Raw genomic sequence first — 18,655 nt, forward strand, 5'->3', positions numbered from 1 at the left:
TAATCCTAGACATACTAGCCGGTGTCAGTAAGCGTTGGGCAGTAAACGTAATTAAATTGTTGCCAGCATCACAGTTACAGTCGCCAACGCTCTGGATAACATGAAAACAGCCTAACCAGCTCTGCTAGGATCAGAGTGAGGTGTTCTCTCATTATGTGTCTGGAAGTAGCTAATAAGCTAGCCAATGTTAGCCAGTTAGCTCGGTTGCTTGACTGCTGCTTTTAGGGAAGAACGTTCGGGTCAACCCTACTAATCGGGCAGAGAGCCCGGTGTGCGGTCTGAACGTGAAACGTTCTGAATTTACAAACATATAATCTAACAGCACAGTTGCAGTCACCAACGCTCTGGATAACATGAAAACAGCCTAAACAGCTCTTATAGGGCGAGTAAAATGGTCAGATTAGGGTGTTCTCTCATTATGTGTCTGGAAGTATCTAGCCAATGTTATAGCCAGTTAGGTCGGGTGCTTGACTACCGTTGTGAGATGATCAACCCTACTAATCGGCCCGAGCGTCCGATGTGCTCTCCGAACGTGAAACACATTGAATTTACTAACGGACAATCTGACAACACAGTTGCATTCACCAACGCTCTGGATAACATAACAGCCTAACCAGCTTTGTTAGGGTGAATAATGTTCAGTGAGCTGCTCTCTCTCACTGAGATGTCTGGAAGAAGCTAGCAAGTTTGGGTGCGTGACTGCTGTAGTTACTTACATTCGGATCAACCCTTAAAGAGATGGGTGGGGCGAAAGCTTAACTTCTTATGGCTGCAGGGGCAGTATTGAGTTGCTTTGACGAAAAGGTGCCCAGAGTAAACGGCCAGCTCCTCAGTCTCAGTTGCTAATATATGCATATTATTATTAGTATTGGGTAGAAAACACTCCAAAGTTTCCAAAACTGTCAAAATATTGTCTGTGAGTTTAACAGAACTGATATTGCAGGCAAACCCTGAGGAAAATCAAACCAGGAAGTGGCTTCTATTTTGAAAAGCATATTTTCAAAATCTGATACGACAGGTGGATTAACAAAAGGCTAAGCTGTGTTTTGCTATATTGCACTTGTGATTTCATGAATATAAATATTTTTAGTATTTTTAGTAAGGCTGCTCCAAAATGCAGGTGTTTCAGTGCTTTCTGTGGTGGTGAAGCAGCCAGCAGAATATATGGAGCATAGGGGTTGGTAATGTTCTCTAGTTGCGCCGTGATTGGCTCAGTGTTCTGTCACTCATGGGGACACAATGTCTCCGGGTAGAGCTCGAAAATTCAAGCCCCCTGGGTGCTGCCATATAGTTACATTAGAAGTACCCATCCAAGAAGGCTCAAGGTAATTGGCCACAGATAAAATGACATCAAATCACATTGTATCTACCATAGCTTTGATTGGACTGATCATGTCAACATCATACCTTCAAAATCTTAGATAGCAAGCTAGCAGTCATCATCATGAATCAATTTGACAATCTATTGGCAAATTCTTTTCAATCCTTATCATATGAAGAGAAATTATGAAGAGAAATTATAGATAAAGCGTATCGGTGGCTATAAAATAAAACGCTAGCAAATTACTAACTGCAATGCACAACATGCAAAGTCTAAAATTACATTAAAATGAAGTGAATCTCTAATAATTTCAATTTTCTTATGTCTGTGTCCAGAACTGGCTGTTGCAAACACATGGGGGTTGACGTAGCATGATCGGATGGCCCGGGGCATCAGTCTATATGCCAATCAACGTGAAATTCAACGGCAGATCTATGCCATACTCCGCCCCTAGAAAGAAGGACATTAACAATGGGGTTTCTGTCTAAAAGGATTTACTTGGAAAACGAATTGCATGGAAAACGAATTGCATATTATATCTAATCTACCGTAGTGTACTTTGGACAATATCATTATTAGCACCCATTGAGGAAGCACACAGGACGCACACAAGCTATTCGTGTTTCAAAAGACATTTAAGTGTCTAAATAACAGATATGTTTAGATTTTTACTACAAGTGAATTTTTTTAACAATAGTTCTATATTGGGGTCAAAATGATCCAAAATACAGCTAGGTACCTGCCAAAATAAAGGAACAAACACCAACATAAAGTGTCAGTGTTGGGTCACCATGAGCCAAAACAGCTTCAATGCACGCACCTTGGTATAGATTCTACAAGTGTCTGGAACTCTATTGGAGGTTGCAACACCATTCTTCCACGAGAAATTCCATGATTTGGTGTTTTGTTGATGGTGGTGGAAAATGCTGTCTCAGGCGCCGCTCCAGAATCTCCCATAAGTGTTCAGTTGGGTTGAGATCTGGTGACTGAGACGGCCATGGCGTACATATATTATGGTTTACACCGTTTTCATGCTCATCAAAAAATTGTCATGGTAGCCAAAATAAGGGCCTGCCCAGAATTTGTATACATGACCCTGAGCCTGATGGTATGTTAATTACTTAATTAACTCAGGATCCACACTTGTGCGGAAGCACCTGTTTTCAATATACTTTGTATCCTTCATTACCTCAGGTGTTTGGCAGTCAACTGTACTTTAGCATCTTGAGGGTTAATGGAAGCTATTGGTCAAAAGGAAACTGTATACAGAGTGGGTACCCAGGGTCCAGAGCCGTGAAAACCTGGTGTTCAGTTAAGTGTAACATTGGTTAATATCATGTTCTCCTTTTTTCCAGAAGTCTGTGCTTTAAGCTGTGGTATGTGAAGCCAGTAAAGTACAGTGGCATAGTGAGGAAGGGCCAGTGGCTGGGGACAATGATGCCCATGTAACTTGTCTATCGCAGGATCACTTCTCATGTCCACCTTCAGATGTGCAACAGATCCAACCCCACCAAGTATATCAGATAGATGAGGGGGGTAGTAATTGTAAAAACTGGATGAAATACTGATGCAACTATGAAATGTATATTCATGTACATATATTATGCTACTTTACCCAATAAAAACGTGTACATACAGTTGAAGTCAGAAGTTTACATACACTTAGGTTGGAGTCATTAAAACTTGTTTTTCAACCACTCCACACATTTGTTGTTAACAAACTATAGTTTTGGCAAGTCGGTTACGACATCTACTTTGTGCATAACACAAGTAATTTTTCCAACATTTGTTTACAGACAGATTATTTCACTGTATCACAATTCCAGTGGGTCAGAAGTTTACATACACTAAGTTGACAGTGCCTTTAAAACAGCTTGGAAAATTCCATAAAATGATGTCATGGCTATAGAAGCTTCTGATAGGCTAATTTACATAATTTGAGTCAATTGGAGGTGTAACTGTGGATGTATTTCAAGGTCTGCCTTCCAACTCAGTGCCTCTTTGCTTGACATCATGGGAAATTCAAAATAAATCAGCCAAGACCGTAGAAAAATAATGGTAGACCTCCACAAGTCTGGTTCATCCTTGGGAGCAATTTCCAAACGCCTGAAGGTACCACGGTCATCTGTACAAACAATAGTATGCAAGAATAAACACCATGGGACCACACAGCCGTCATACCGCTCAGGAAGGAGACGCATTCTGTCTCCTAGAGATGAACGTACTTTGGTGCGAAAAGTGCAAATCAATCCCAGAACAGCAGCAAAGGACCTTGTGAAGATGCTGGAGGAAACAGGTACAAAAACATCTATATCCACAGTAAAACGAGTCCTATATCAACATAACCTGAAAGGCCGCTCAGTAAGGAAGAAGCCACTGCTCCAAAACCGCCATAAAAAAGCCAGACTACGGTTTGCAACTGCACATGGGGACAAAGATCTTACTTTTTGGAGAAATGTCCACTGGTCTGATGAAACAAAAATATAACTGTTTGGCCATAATGACCATCGTTATGTTTGGAGGAAAAGGGGGGAGGCTTGCAAGCCGAAGAACACCATCCCTACCGTGAAGCTCGGGGGTGGCAGCATCATGTTGTGGGGTGGGCTTTGCTGCAGGAGGGACTGGCGCATTTAACAAAATAGATGGCATCATGAGGTAGGAAAATTATGTGGATATATTGAAGCAACATCTCAAGACATCAGTCAGGAAGTTAAAACTTAGTCGCAAATTGGTCTTCCAAATGGACAATGACTCCAAGCACACTTCCAAAGTTGTGGCAAAATGGCTGAAAGACAACAAAGTCAAGGTATTGGAGTGGCCATAACAAAGCCCTGACCTCAATCCTATAGAATATTTGTGGGCAGAACAGGAAACGTGTGTGCGAGCAAGGACGCCTACAAACCTGACTCAGTTACACCACCTCTGTGAGGAGGAATGGGCCAAAATTCACCCAACTTATTGTGGGAAGCTTGAGGAAGGCTACCCAAAACGTTTGACCCAAGTTAAACAATTTCAAGGAAATGCTACCTAATACGAATTGAGTGTATGTAAACTTCTGACCCACTGGGAATGGCCAGGCACGACTTCAACATCATCATTAAGTTTGCAGACGACACAACAGTGTTAGGCCTGATCATCGACAATGACGAGACAGCCTATAGTGAGGTGGTCAGAGACCTGGCCGGGTAGTGCCAGAATAACAACCTATCCCTCAACGTAACCAAGACCAAGGAGATGATTGTGGACTACAGGAAAAGGAGGACTGAGCACGCCCCCATTCTCATCATCGGGGCTGTAGTGGAGCAGGTTGAGAGAATCAAGTTCCTTGGTGTCCACATCACCAACAAGCTAGAATGGTCCAAACACACCAAGACAGTCGTGAAGAGGGCATGACAAAGCCTATTCCCCTTCAGGAAAATAAAAAGATTTGGCATGGGTCCCGAGATCCTCAAAAGGTTCTACAGCTGCAACATCGAGAGCAACCTGACCGGTTGCATCACTTGCTGGTTCGGCAATTGTTCGGCCTCCGACCGCAAGGCACTACAGAGGGTAGTGCGTACGGCCCAGTACATCACTAGGGCTAAGCTGCCTGCCATCCAGGACCTCTACACCAGACGGTGTCAGAGGAAGAACCTAAAAATTGTCAAAGACCCCAGCCACCCCAATCACAGACTGTTCTCTCTACTACCGCAAGGCAAGTGGTACTGGATTGCCAAGTCTAGGTCAAAATGGCTTCTCAACAGTTTTTACCCCCAACTCATAAGACTCCTAAACAGGTAATCAAATGGCTACCCGGGCTATTTGCAACCATATCTACATGTACATACTACCTCAATCAGCCTGACTAACTGGTGTCTGTATGTAGCCTCGCTACTGTATATAGCCTCGCTACTGTTTTACACTGTCTTTTTACTGTTGTTTGTATTTCTTTACTTTCCTATTGATCACCTAATACCTTTTTTTCCACTATTGGTTACAGCCTAAGTAAGCATTTCACTGTAAGGTTTACACACCTGTTTTATTCGGTGCACATGACAAATAAACTTTGATTTGATGAAAGAAATAAAAAGCTGAAATAAATCATTCTCTCTACTATTATTCTGACATTTCACATTCTTAAAATAAATTGGCGATCCTAACTGACCTAAGGCAGGGAATTCTTACTAGGATTAAATGTCAGGAATTGTGAAAAACTGAGTTTAAATGTATTTGGCTTAGGTGGATGTAAACTTCTGACTTCAACTGTATATCAATGTCCCTTAGCTCCACCATGGTATTTACAGTAATCTTTTTGTTCGTTCTGTTCTGCTTTGCTCTTCCTAAAGCACTAGATGGCAGCAATGTATTACGATATTCAGAGGAAGAAATGGCTACATTATAAATTGATGGGCTGCACTGTACTGTTTCTCCTTTCAGAGATGGAAATTAAAATTATACCCTGTACGAATAATTCAATAACGCAAAAAGAACGTCTGCATCCATCTTCCTACAAATACATGTGGCATTCAGCGGCATGTCATCAAAAGAAACAGAGTATCTCTGTTTCTTATACATTCAACATTCAACCATATATTGGCTTTCTATCACTTTCTCTCTACCATGCCATTTCTGATGTGATTGAAGAAACTCAGGGAAGGTTCCACGTTGGCTGGAATACTGACGCCCTGCTGTTTCTGAATAGATTGAATTAGAAATACATTCAGGGGGTGGAAGCACTTCCCTTGTCTCCCCGTTGAGAAGGGGGATTGAATCCTTCACCAAAGGGATTCTGGGCCCAAGGTCTAAATTAACACCCATGGCACCCCAACTGTTCAGGGCACCTTGGACGACCACTTCCCTGCCTGGGTTCTCCAACAGGCATGGTGGTCGGTCGGTAGATAGGCTACCTCTCCAAAGGTGGGCTGCTGATTAATTGAGGCTGAGTATGTGCGGCGTAGTGCTGACAGATATTAAGTGCAGATGCTATGATGAGAGAAAGAGCTCTCCATCTTCGCCAAGTAAGTCATTATCTGTGTTGCAAACGTGGCCAAGAAGCCTCCAATGCGTTATTGGGCCATAGGTACGTCGAGTCACAGCACAACATAAGGTTGCTATAGCCCTCTATGGAGAGTCTTATGGACCTTATTTACATTGGTCATTCGTTGTAGATTATGTCTTGTCGTTGACACACAAGGCTATTTTTTTGACACTATCCACTCATTACTGTACCTTAACCTAACTTTACCCACTGGGCAAAAACTGGTTGAATCAATGTTGCATTTATTTAATTAGGGGGTGGATCAGCTTTAACATTGAAAACAGATTGTGGTTTCTATCAATGTAATTGTCTGCATAATTTCCAATCCCCCATATATATGATTTTGTACATATTTTCCTTTATTATTTTCCCCCAACCCTACCACCCCTCCCCTAATTGGAGTAAATTAATGAACAACAACACTTAGGCTTCTGCTTGCAGCCTATACATACTGTATGATATACATTTTACAGACACAGTATATTTTACATGAGTTACCTTTTGTTTGTTTTTAGTCCCATCCTTCAGCTCCACTCAACCCTTCCTATCTATCTCTGAAGACCACCCTGTTTTGATTTCTATTTGCCATATATTTTTAAACTCTGCTGTGATGTTTCACAAAAGTTCTGAACCTATATACATTTAATGGACACAGTATATTTTACATTAGTTATCTTGTTTTTTTGTCCCACCATTCAGCTCCCTCAACCCCTCCTGTTTGCCATATATTTTGCAACTGTGCTGTGATGTTTCACAAAAGTTCTGAACCTTTCTATTCTCATAATTTCTACAGATTGTAAAAGAAAGATAAATATTTTTGCTTAGAGTATTATTATATTATTGATCGATTGAATGATCGAGTGAATGTGACTTCAATCAAAGTTGTTTCCACATCATATCAACTCAAAAATGCTATGTGATGACGTTGAATCAAAGTGGAAAACTGGCGCCAATGGATAGGGCAGCCATGCATTGGGCTCTTAGGGAACTTTGCAGTATTTTATGTTATGTCTTGTTATTTCCTACATTATTATTAAATACAGCCGGGAGGAACTTTTAGATATCAGAGCGACGGTAACTCACCAGCATTACCAGCATTAGGACCGGATCCTTTGTTCGTATCCCCCAGGGCAATTGGTCTGATCCCAGATGCTGTTCCAAAACTCTGACGGCGGAAAAGAGGCACTCCGGAGCTGACATTTAATCCGATTCATGAGGTGGGCCCCCCACCCACCGCCTTCGAGTATATTACTCGCTAAAGTTCAGTCTCTGGATAATAAAGTTGACGAGCTCAGGGCAAGTGTTTCCTTCCAGAGAGACAGCAAGTATTGTAACATACATTGTTTCACGGAAACATGGCTCTCTCAAGATATACTGTCTGAGTCTTTTCAGCCAGTTGGGTTCTCAGTTCATCACGCAGACAGGAATAAATATCTCTCCGGGAAGAAGGGCGGGGGTGTATGTTTCATGATTAATTACTCATGGTTTGATTGTGATAACATACAGGAACTCAAGTCCTTTAGTTCATCCGACCTAGAATACCTCACAATCAAATGCCGACCGTGTTAACTCCCATGAGAATTCTCTTTGGTAATAGTCACAGCTGTGTACATTCCACCTCAAGCCAATACCACAATGGCGCTCAAGGAACTTCATAAAAACTGGAAACCACATATTCTGAGGCTGCATTTATTGTAGCTGGGCATACGGTCAGTCTGTAGCACTGCCCACAACCGCAGGGCTCTCCAGAGGGTGGTGCGGGCTGCCCAGCGCATCACTGGGGGAAAACCTGCCGTCCAGGACACCTACAGCACCTAATGTCACAGGAAGGCCAAAAAGATCCTCAAAAAACACAACCACCCGAACCACTGCCTGTTCACTCCGCCATCATCCAGAAGGCGAGGTCAGTACATATGCAGCAAAGCTGGGACCGAGAGACTGAAAAACAGCTTCTATCTCAAGGCCATCAGACTGTTAAATCCTAGCACTAGCACATTAGAGGCTGCTGCACTCTATATATAGACTGGAAATCACTGGCCACTTTAATAATTGGAACACTACTCACTTTAATAATGTTTACATATTTTGAATTACTCATCTCATATGTAAACTCAGCAGAAAAGTTGTCTTTCAAAGATAATAAAAATCCAAAGAACTTCACAGATCTTCATTGAAAAGGGTTTAAACACTGTTTCCTATGCTTGTTCAATGAACCATAAACAATTAATGAACATGCACTAACAGCTTAGAGACGGTAGGCAATTAAGGTCACAGTTAGGAAAACTTATGACACTAAAGAGGCATTTCTACTGACTCTGAAAAACACCAAAAGAAAGATGCCGAGGGTCCCTGCTCATCTGTGTGAACGTGCCTTAGGCATGCTGCAAGGAGGCATGAGAACTGCAGATGTGGCCAGGGAAATATATTGCAATGTCCGTACTGTGAGACGCCTTAGACAGTGCTACAGAGAGGCAGGGAGGACAGCTGATCGTCCTCGCAGTGGCAGACCACATGTAACAACACCTGCACAGGATGGGTACATCCGTAGCATCAGAACCTGCGGGACAGGTACAGAGTGGCAACAACAAATGCCCGAGTTACACCAGGAATGCATAATTACCTCCATCAGTGCTCAGACAGTCCCCAATATGCTGAGAGAGGCTGGACTGAGGGCTTGTAGGCCTGTTGTAAGGCAGGCCCTCACCAGCCATCACCAGCAACAACGTTGCCTATGGGCACAAACCCACCGTCGCTGGACCAGACAGGACTGGGAAAAAGTGCTCTTCACTGACAAGTTGCGGTTTTGTCTCACCAGGGGTGATGGTCAGATTTGTGTTTATCGTCAAAGGAATGAGCGTTACATTGAGGCCTGTACTCTGGAGCGGGATCGATTTGGAGGTGGAGGGTCCGACATGGTCTGGGGCGGTGTGTCACAGCAGGATCGGACTGAGCTTGTTGTCATTGCAGGCAATCTCAACTCTGTGCATTACAGGGAAGACATCCTCCTCCCTCATGTGGTACCCTTCCTGTAGGCTCATCCTGACATGACCCTCCAGCATGACAATGCCACCAGCCATACTGCTCGTTCTGTGCGTAATTTCCTGCAAGACAGGAATGTCAGTGTTCTGCCATGGCCAGCGGAGTGCCTGGGTCTCAATCCCATTGAGCACGTCTGGGACCTGTTGGATCGGAAGGTGAGGGCTAGGGCCATTCCCCCCAGAAATGTCTGGGAACTTGCAGGTACCTTGGTGGAAGTGTTGGGTAACATCTCACAGCAAGAACTGACAAATCTGGTGCAGTCTATGAGGAGGAGATGCACTGCAGTACTTAATGCAGCTGGTGGCCACACCAGATACTGACTGTTACTTTTGATTTTGACCCCCCCTTTGTTCAGGGACACATTATTCCATTTATGTTAGTCACATGTCTGTGGAACTTGTTCAGTTTATGTCTCTGTTGTTGAATCTTGTTATGTTCATACAAATATTTACACATGTTAAGTTTGCTGAAAATAAACGCAGTTGACAGTGAGAGGACGTTTCTGTTTTAGTTTATATACTGTATTCTGTCCTATTCTACTGTATCTTAGTCTATGCTGCTCTGACATTGCTTGTCCAAATATTTAGATATATTCTTAATTCCATTCCTTTACATTAAGTTGTGTGTATTGTTAAATATTACTTGTTAGATATTACTGCACTGTTGGAGCTATAAGCACAAGCATTTCACTATACCCACAATAACATCTGCTAAACACGTGTATGTAACAAATAACATTTGATTTGATTTGAAAACTGCTAGGATTTTAAAAAGTCATCAAAGTAAGGGAATTTCGTATTTTTTTCATCCAACTTTGAACCTAAATGTGTTTGTTGATTGTGCGTTGAAGTCACCAAATGTAAATCAAAACTAGACGTCGGTGCCAAGTGGGTAACCACTAGCTAGAAACGTAACTTCTCACGTTTACATGTAAATGTAAATAAAGTTTGTGAGCCCACAAGCTGGTTAGCTTAGTTTCTGTGAATAGTAATAACTTCTACTTTTCCTCTCATACTGGGGATAACAGTCTTTGATTGCATGCTGTAAGGATTGCAGGCTGGAAAAGTGAGGAGAAGCAATAATTGTAATGGCATACACACTTACACATAAAACCACCATGGGCATTGTTCAGTGTAAGGTAATAAGGAAGTAACTGACGCAGTAAGACTATACACAGACAAGTTAGCCAGAGCTTCTTTACCTAGAGGCAAACCTCCTGTCTGTACCACTGCACAAATTATGATCACTGCTGTATGCTGTAAATATGGATATGGTTATAGCTTTTGAACTACCATACCCTTCTGTATGGATTTGTCTGGCTGTATAGTTTTTATAGAAGTGTGTACTATATGTGTGTGTGTGTTGCATGCATATGTGTGATGACGAGGTGGGGTGTTTTGGGAGCTGTGTATTTGCATGTACAGTATTGCTAGAATATCAATAAGAAAAAAACAAGTCTTCATTGTTCAGGAAGTTGAACTAGTCACTTATGATGATGGTGACCACACTTTTCTGAGAGGTGAGGGAGTGAGAGTGAGGAAAAAGAAAGAGAGTGTGTGGTGGAGTGTGTTGTAAAAATGTATGGCTAAATTGGAATTTCTCTCAACAAAAGGCGTATTTCCAACAATAGAAGCCCTTCAGAGATAATGCTGATTTTTTAAGCTCTACCAAAAGCACATAAACTACTGAATAGCAATGGCCACTTGCTTCTTCTGTGAGTGGACTAATGCACCCTGGGGGGGTATAGACTGAGAAGTGCTAACTGATGAAGCTTTAACTAGAACAGAATGATTTGAGAGAGGTTTGGACTGTATCTAAGAGGCCCAACGTAGCCTTAGGACAAGTTTATGCAAAAACAGGGCATGATCATTATGTAGCATTTATTCTTCATTTATTTCTTCGTCTTCTCGGTGTGACCTGAGGCCAATTACGATATCTCATAATTCCACAATTTTTTTAAAGATTGCTTCTGAGATGAATCTTTGTGACAGCTGTCCCCAATGCTGTTGTCATTATGCAGAGAGAGAGAGATGTTCATCTGGAAAAAACAAGAGGTCCAAAAAACATGTGGGGGCGAGGAGACCAGAGACAAGAATATCCATAGAGTTCACAAAATGTTCCCTCTTTTCATCTACCAGTATACCATATTAATCTTTAACCAAGCAAAGCCATTTATTTATGAATAGAGCAAAAAACTTTTTGACAACTTAACTGCCCTCCTAGTATTCTCTTTCCTTCTTTTTTCACATATCCATTGTAGTTCAGATAGAGATATAAAACAGCCATTTGCAAAGTGAAAAGCCATGCTAGTCTGGTACGACAATTTCTTTGTGTTCTTCCGTTTCCCTATTCTGATTGCCCTACTTTATCTGAGGGTCCACGCTGAGATGTGAAAGCTACAGCTTAATTCTTATCAAGACTTCACTATAAATCATATCACCATCCATACTATGAGTCGCCCACATTAGGAGACGCGTTTGGGTGATTTAACACTTCCAGAATGGAGACAGTCATTCTCATCTCATGCTATAATGCTTATCTCTCTGAGGAAGAAAGGTCCTTTCAATGCCCATAGCCAACTGATAGAGCTTTCAATATCACCAGTAATAGGCAATATGGTGCTGGCTATTTACAGTACCTCAAGCATTCAATCAGGGTAGGAAGTCCGGAAAGTACCATGCTACTTTTATTTTAAAAATGTAATCCCAAAACCTTTTTCAGTTGTTCTGTGTTGGGAATCATTGTACTGTGCCTTGAAAGTGTATTACGGCGAGTTAATATCTGCTGATAGTATGTTTTTAGTGCCATGCCACTATTTCTACCACGTCCTTACCTTCTGAGTAGTTAAGGGTGTTGTTTCGATTAGATTCTGCAAAACCTATGAGGAAAATGCATATTTTAGGTTCATTCAATTTTAGGCACAAATTAAGCATTGAATTCACAACTCTAAATAGTCCTGATACAGCCTACCCAGATGATTGTAGTTGTACAGATGTCTGATCTTAATTTGAACACTTTCGTCGCAGGAGGTAAATAATCCTGCAGCAAGAGGATTTGAATATCTGAAGAAATATTTAGAATCGGCTACGTGCAGGCTACAGCATGTCTCGTGTGAATTCTTATGTGGATTAGAATAAATGTACATTTTTGTAGGGGATAGATGCATTGTTCGTTAGGGAAAATCTGTTTTGTTTTTATTAAGTCAAGCAATAGGCAAAATAAATTCATGGTTTCATCAGTGCTTGTGTGATCCAGTGGTTACAGCCACTGACCCCAGCACACGTATGCGCGACTCGGCATCGGTTTGAATCTGGCCCACTGCCCTTGGAGTCATGGAAGAAGGTTGCTTTTTTACGCATGAATTCAAAGTTAATTACGTGTGGTTACTGGGTTAAAACAGAAACAACTCAAAAGATTAACAGTTTAGGCATTCATTCCGAGTGGTTTAGGTTAGGGTTATGGTTTAGGGAAGGCTTAAAACAAAATAAAAAAAAACGATGTGCCTATGTATCATTAGGGACAGATCGAAATTTCCTGGGCGAAGGGGCTAGTCCAACTGAAGGTGTCATAAAAAAAAATGCACCCCCTCCACAAAGTTCTGTCTTGGCTGTGTGCTTAGGGTCGTTGTCAGTTGGAAAGTGAACCTTCGCCCCCAGTCTGAGGTCCTGAGCACTCTGGAGTAGGTTTTCATCAAGGATCTCTCTGTACTTTCCTCCATTCATCTTTCCCTCGAGCCTGACTAGTCTTCCAGTCCCTGCCACTAAAAAACATCCCCACAGCATGATGTTGCCATCACCATGCTTCACATTAGGGATGGTGCTAGGTTTCCTACAGACGCTTGGCATTCAGGCCAAAAAGTTCAAACTTGGTTTCATCAGACCAGAGAATCTTGTTTCTCATGGTCTGAAAGTCCTTTAGGTTTCTTTTGGCAAACTCCAAGCTGTCTGTCATGTGCCTTTTACTGAGGAGTGGCGTCCGTCTGGCCACTCTACCATAAAGACCTGATTGGTGGAGTGCTGCAGAGATGGTTATCCCTCTGGAAAGTTCAACTATCTCTACAGAGGAAATCTGGAGCTCTGTCAGAGTGACCATCGTGTTTTTGGTCATCTCCCTGACCAAGGCTCTTCTCCCCCGATCCCCCGATTGCTCGGTTTGGCCGGGCATCCAGCTTTAAGTAGAGTCTTGGTGGTTCCAAACTTCTTCCGTTCAAGAATGATGGCGGCCACTGTGTTCTTGGGGACCTTCAATACTGCAGAAATGTGCCTCAACACAATCCTGTCTTGGAGGATTGCAAAATTCCTTCGACCTCATGGCTTGGCTTTTGCTCTGACATGCACTGTCAACTGTGGGACCTTATATAAACAGGTGTGTGTGCCTTTCCAAATCATGTCCAATCATTTTAATTTACCACAGATGGAGTCTAATCAAGTTGTAGAAATATCTGAAGGATGATCATTGGAAACAGGATGCACCTGAGCTCAATTTCGAGTCTTGTAGCCAAGGGTCTGAATACTTGTGTAAATAAGGTATCTGTTTTTTATTTTAATACATTTGTAAAACTTTCAAAAAACCTGTTTTCGCTTTGTCATTATGGGATATTGTGTGTAGATTGATGAAGAAAATGTTGAATTCAATACATTTTAGAATAAGGCTGTAACATAACAAAATGTGGAAAAAGACAAGGGGTCTGAATACTTTCAGACGAAACTGTATATACTGTACACAAACCATTTTTTAAGTGACCAGGATTGCACAATAAAGTCGGGGACTTAATTAAATTGTGGTCCCTATTATTTACATAAATACATGTACAATTACATAGATACAGACACATTACAGAGACAGAGAGAAAAAAATGCTCAACCTCCATATTCTATAATCATCATAAAAACAATACGCCATTTCAGAATTTCCTTTACGAAAATGTTGCGCCGGACAACATGACAGGGAAGATTTACATTTACCGGACGTTTCAGAAATGTAATGCATATACAGTCAGATCCATACATTCAGATCGAACCTGCACAGCCAGCGCCATCAATAAAGGAGGGATTATGGCATAATGAGCCACATTTACATGTCCTTAAAATCTGCCTATAACAAGTTACAAAAACACTATTCCTTGTGTTTCGATGCATATGAAAAACTTTACAGCCTATTTTACTTTTTTTTATTTGGTCTTCTTTCCTAAAACAATAATTCTACACCTCATGGTTCAACTGTCAGAGATTTGAGAACTAAATGTATCAGGGCATTGCATGGAAAGGCCTATAGGCTTTTAATAAATATAAATACAGTGAACAAAAATACAAATGCAACATGCAATAATTTCAAAGATTTTTCTGAATTACAGATCAAATAAGGAAATCAGTAAATTTATATAAATAAATTAGGCCCTAATCTATGGATTTTCACATGACTGGGAATACAGATATTCATCTGTTTGTCATAGATACCTTACAAGAAAAGGTAGGGGCGTGGATCAGAAAACCAGTCAGTATCTGGTGTGACCACCATTTGCCTCATGCAGCTCGACACATCTGCTTCGGATAGAATTGATCAGGCTGTTGATTGTGGCTTGAGGAACATTGTCCCATTCATCTTAAATCGCTGTGCGAAGTTGCTGGATATTGGCGGTAACTGGAACACACTGTAGTACACGTCGATCCAGATAATCCCAAACATGCTCAATGGGTGACATGTCTGGTGAGTATGCAGGCTTTGGAAGAACTGGGCCATTTTCAGCTTCCTTGCTGCTTCCCAGCTTTCTTGTGTACAGATCCTTGCAACGTGGGGCCGTGCATGATCATGCTGAATCATGAGGTGACGGCGGCGGATGAATTGCACAACAATGGGCCTCAGGATCTTGTCAAGGTATCTCTGTACATTCAAATTGCCATCGATAAAATGCAATTGTTTTCATTGTCCGTAGTTTACGCCTGCCCATACTATAATCCCAATGCCACCATAGGGCACTCTGTTCACAATTTCTGCCATCTGCCCAGTACAGTTGAAGCTGGGATTCATCAGTGAAAAGCACACTTCTCTACTGTGCCAGTGACCATTTGCTCACTGAAGTCGGTTACTGTAATCAGGTCAAGACCCTAGTGAGGATAACGAGCATGCAGATGAGTTTTCCTAAGATACATTCTGACAGTATGTGCAAAAACGTATTTGGTTGTGCAAACCCACCGTTTCATCAGCTGTCAGTGGGGTAGATCTCAGACGATCCCGCAGGTGAAGAAGCCAGATGTGGAGGTCTTGGGCTGGCGTGGTTACACATGGTCTGCGGTTGTTAGGTAGGTCGGATGTACTGCCAAATTCTCTAAAACTAAGTTGGAGTTGGCTTATGGAAAATAAATGAAGATTCAGTTCTCTGGCAACAGCTCTAGTAGACATTTCTGCAGTCAGCATGCCAATTGCACACTCCCTCAAAACTTTAGATATCTGTGGCATTGTGTTGTGTGACAAAACTGCACATTTCAGAGAGGCCTTTTATTGGCCCTAGCACAAGGTGCACTTGTGTAATGATCATGCTTTTTAATCAGCTTCTTGATATGCCACACCTGTCAAGTGGATGGATTATCTTGGCAAAGGAGAAATGCTCACTAACAGCAACATAAACTCATTTGTACAAAAATGAGAAAAATATGTTTTTTGTTTGTATGGATAATGTCTAGGATATTTTTTTTTTGCTCATGAAACATGGGACCAACAGTTTACATGTTGCGTTTAGATTTTTGTTCAGTTTCTAAATACAGTACCAGTCAAAAGTTTGAACACACCTACTCATTCAAGGGTTTTTCTTTATTTTTATTATTTTATACATTGTGTTATATTAGTGAAGACATCAAAACTATGAAATAACACATATGGAATCATGTAGTAACCCAAAAAGTGTTAAATAAATCAAAATATATTTTTTATTTTATATTCTTCAAAGTAGTCATCCTTTGCCTTAATGACAGCTTTGCACACTCTTGGTATCCTCACAACCAGCTTCATGAGGTAGTCACCTGGAATGCATTTCAATTAACAGGTGTGCTTTGTTAAAAGTTCATTTGTGGAATTTCTTTCCTTCTTAATGCTGTGAGCCAATCAGTTGTGTTGTGACAAGGTAGGGGTTGTATACAGAAGATAGCACTATTTTGTAAAATACCAAGTCCATATTATGGCAAGAACAGCTCAAATAAGCAAAGAGAAACGACAGTCCATCGTTACTTTAAGACATGAAGGTCAGTCAATGCGAAACTTTTCAAGAACTTTTCAAGTTTCTTCAAAGCAGTCACAAAAACCATTAAGCGCTATGATGAAACTGGCTCTCATGAGGACCGCCACAGGAAAGGAAGACCCAGAGATACTTCTGCTGCAGAGGATATGTTCATTAGAGTTAACTGCACCTCAGATTGCAGCCAAATAAATTATTCACAGAGTTTAAGTAACAGACGCATCTCAACATCAACTGTTCAGAGGAGACCTCCATGGTCGAATTGCTGCAAAGAAACCACCACTAAAGGACACCAATAACAAGAAGAGACTTGCTTGGACCAAGAAACATGAGCAATGGACATTAGACTGGTGGAAATCTGTCCATTGGGCTGTAGTCTATATTGGAGATTTTTGGTTTCAACCGCCGTGTCTTTGTGAGACGCAGTGTGGGTAAACGGATGATCTCCGCATGTGTTTTTCCCACCGTAAAACATGGAGTTATAGTGTTATAGAGTGGGGGTGCTTTGCTGGTGACGCAGACTGTGATTTATTTTGAATTCAAGGCACACTTAACCAGCATGGGTTTCAGAGTATTCTGCAGCGATATGCAATCCCATCTGGTTTGCGCTTAGTGGGACTACCATTTGTTTTTCAACAGGACAATGACCCAACACACCTCCAGAATGTGTAAGGGCTATTTGACCTAGGAGAGTGATGGAGTGCTGCATCAGATGACCTGGCCTCCACAATCATCCGACCTCAACCCAATTGAGATGTTTTGGGATAAGTTGGACTGCAGAGTAAAGGAAAAGCAGCCAAAGGGTGGCTACTTCGAATGGTGGCTACTTTGAAGATTTGTTAACACATTTTTGTTTACTACATGATTCTATATGTGTTATTTCATAGTTTCATTAATTCAATTTATTTCATTATTCTACAATGTAGAAAACAGTAAAAATAAAGGAAAATCCTTGAATGAGTAGGTGTGTCCAAACTTTTGTATAGAAACATAACCCGTTTATAATAACAGTAAGCCACCTCGGGGGTTTGAGATATATGGCCAATATACCACTGCTAACGGCTGTGTCTAGGCACTCCGTGTTGCGTTGTGCTAAGACCAGCCCTTAGCTGTGGTATATTGGCCATATACTACACCTCGGGACTTATTGCTTAAATAAAGGCTAATATATATATTAGGCTATATATATATATATATATATATATATATATATATACTTTTTGGGGCCTTTACTTATATATACTGTATATATATATTTTTGCCTTTATTTAAGCAATAAGTCCCGAGGAGGTGTGGTATATGGCCAATATACCACAGCTAAGGGCTGTTCTTAGCACGACACAACACGGAGTGCCTAGACACAGCTGTTAGCAGTGGTATCTTGGCCATATATCTCAAACCCCCGAGGTGGCTTATTGTTATTATAAACTGGTTACCAACATAATTAGAACAGTAAAAATAGATGATTTGTCATCCCCGTGGTATACGGTTTGATATACCACTGCTGTCAGCCAATTAGCATTCAGGGCTCGACCCACCCAGTTTATAAAAAGAGAGATAAGTTTAGGCCTAAACTTAGAGAGATACAGATATGCCGGTGGCATGGTATGACACTGACATGCATTTCTTTATGTCAGATGGCTACTGCGTCTACTATACAGATATAGAATATATATAATAATCAAATATAATCAAATAACAAGGGGCCTATTAAAAAGCATGATCATTACACAAGTGCACCTTGTGCTAGCGCCAATAAAAGGCCTCTCTGAAATGGCAATAGATCATCGCTAGCTGATGTCTTGTTAAACCATCAATACATGATAGATTCACCCGCACAGCTGATCTCAGTTGCAACCATTATTGGTCACCCCATTACCGCTCCCTAAAATATGTTGGTGTTAACCTTAGTCCGGCTTGCAACCAGTCTTTCGAGATATGTTCACTATCTGGTTAGTATTGTAATTCGAACAACTTAGTCCTTTTTGCTCAGACTAAGGGTGATTTATCTAGCATTCCGTATAATAGAAATATTAATCCCTTACCAAGG

The 18,655-nt window shown here is 41.3% G+C and overlaps 1 pseudogene; it reads left to right on the forward strand.

Moving 5' to 3' along the window:
• Positions 1–1,239: 1,239 nt before the first annotated feature.
• On the forward strand, positions 1,240–2,848 carry LOC149971806 (leukocyte cell-derived chemotaxin-2-like; annotated as a pseudogene).
• The last annotated feature ends 15,807 nt before the right edge of the window (positions 2,849–18,655 follow it).

Source organism: Oncorhynchus mykiss, chromosome 25 (genome assembly GCF_057628025.1).
Source record: "Oncorhynchus mykiss isolate SJ-2025 chromosome 25, ASM5762802v1, whole genome shotgun sequence".
NCBI classification, from domain to species: domain Eukaryota; kingdom Metazoa; phylum Chordata; class Actinopteri; order Salmoniformes; family Salmonidae; genus Oncorhynchus; species Oncorhynchus mykiss.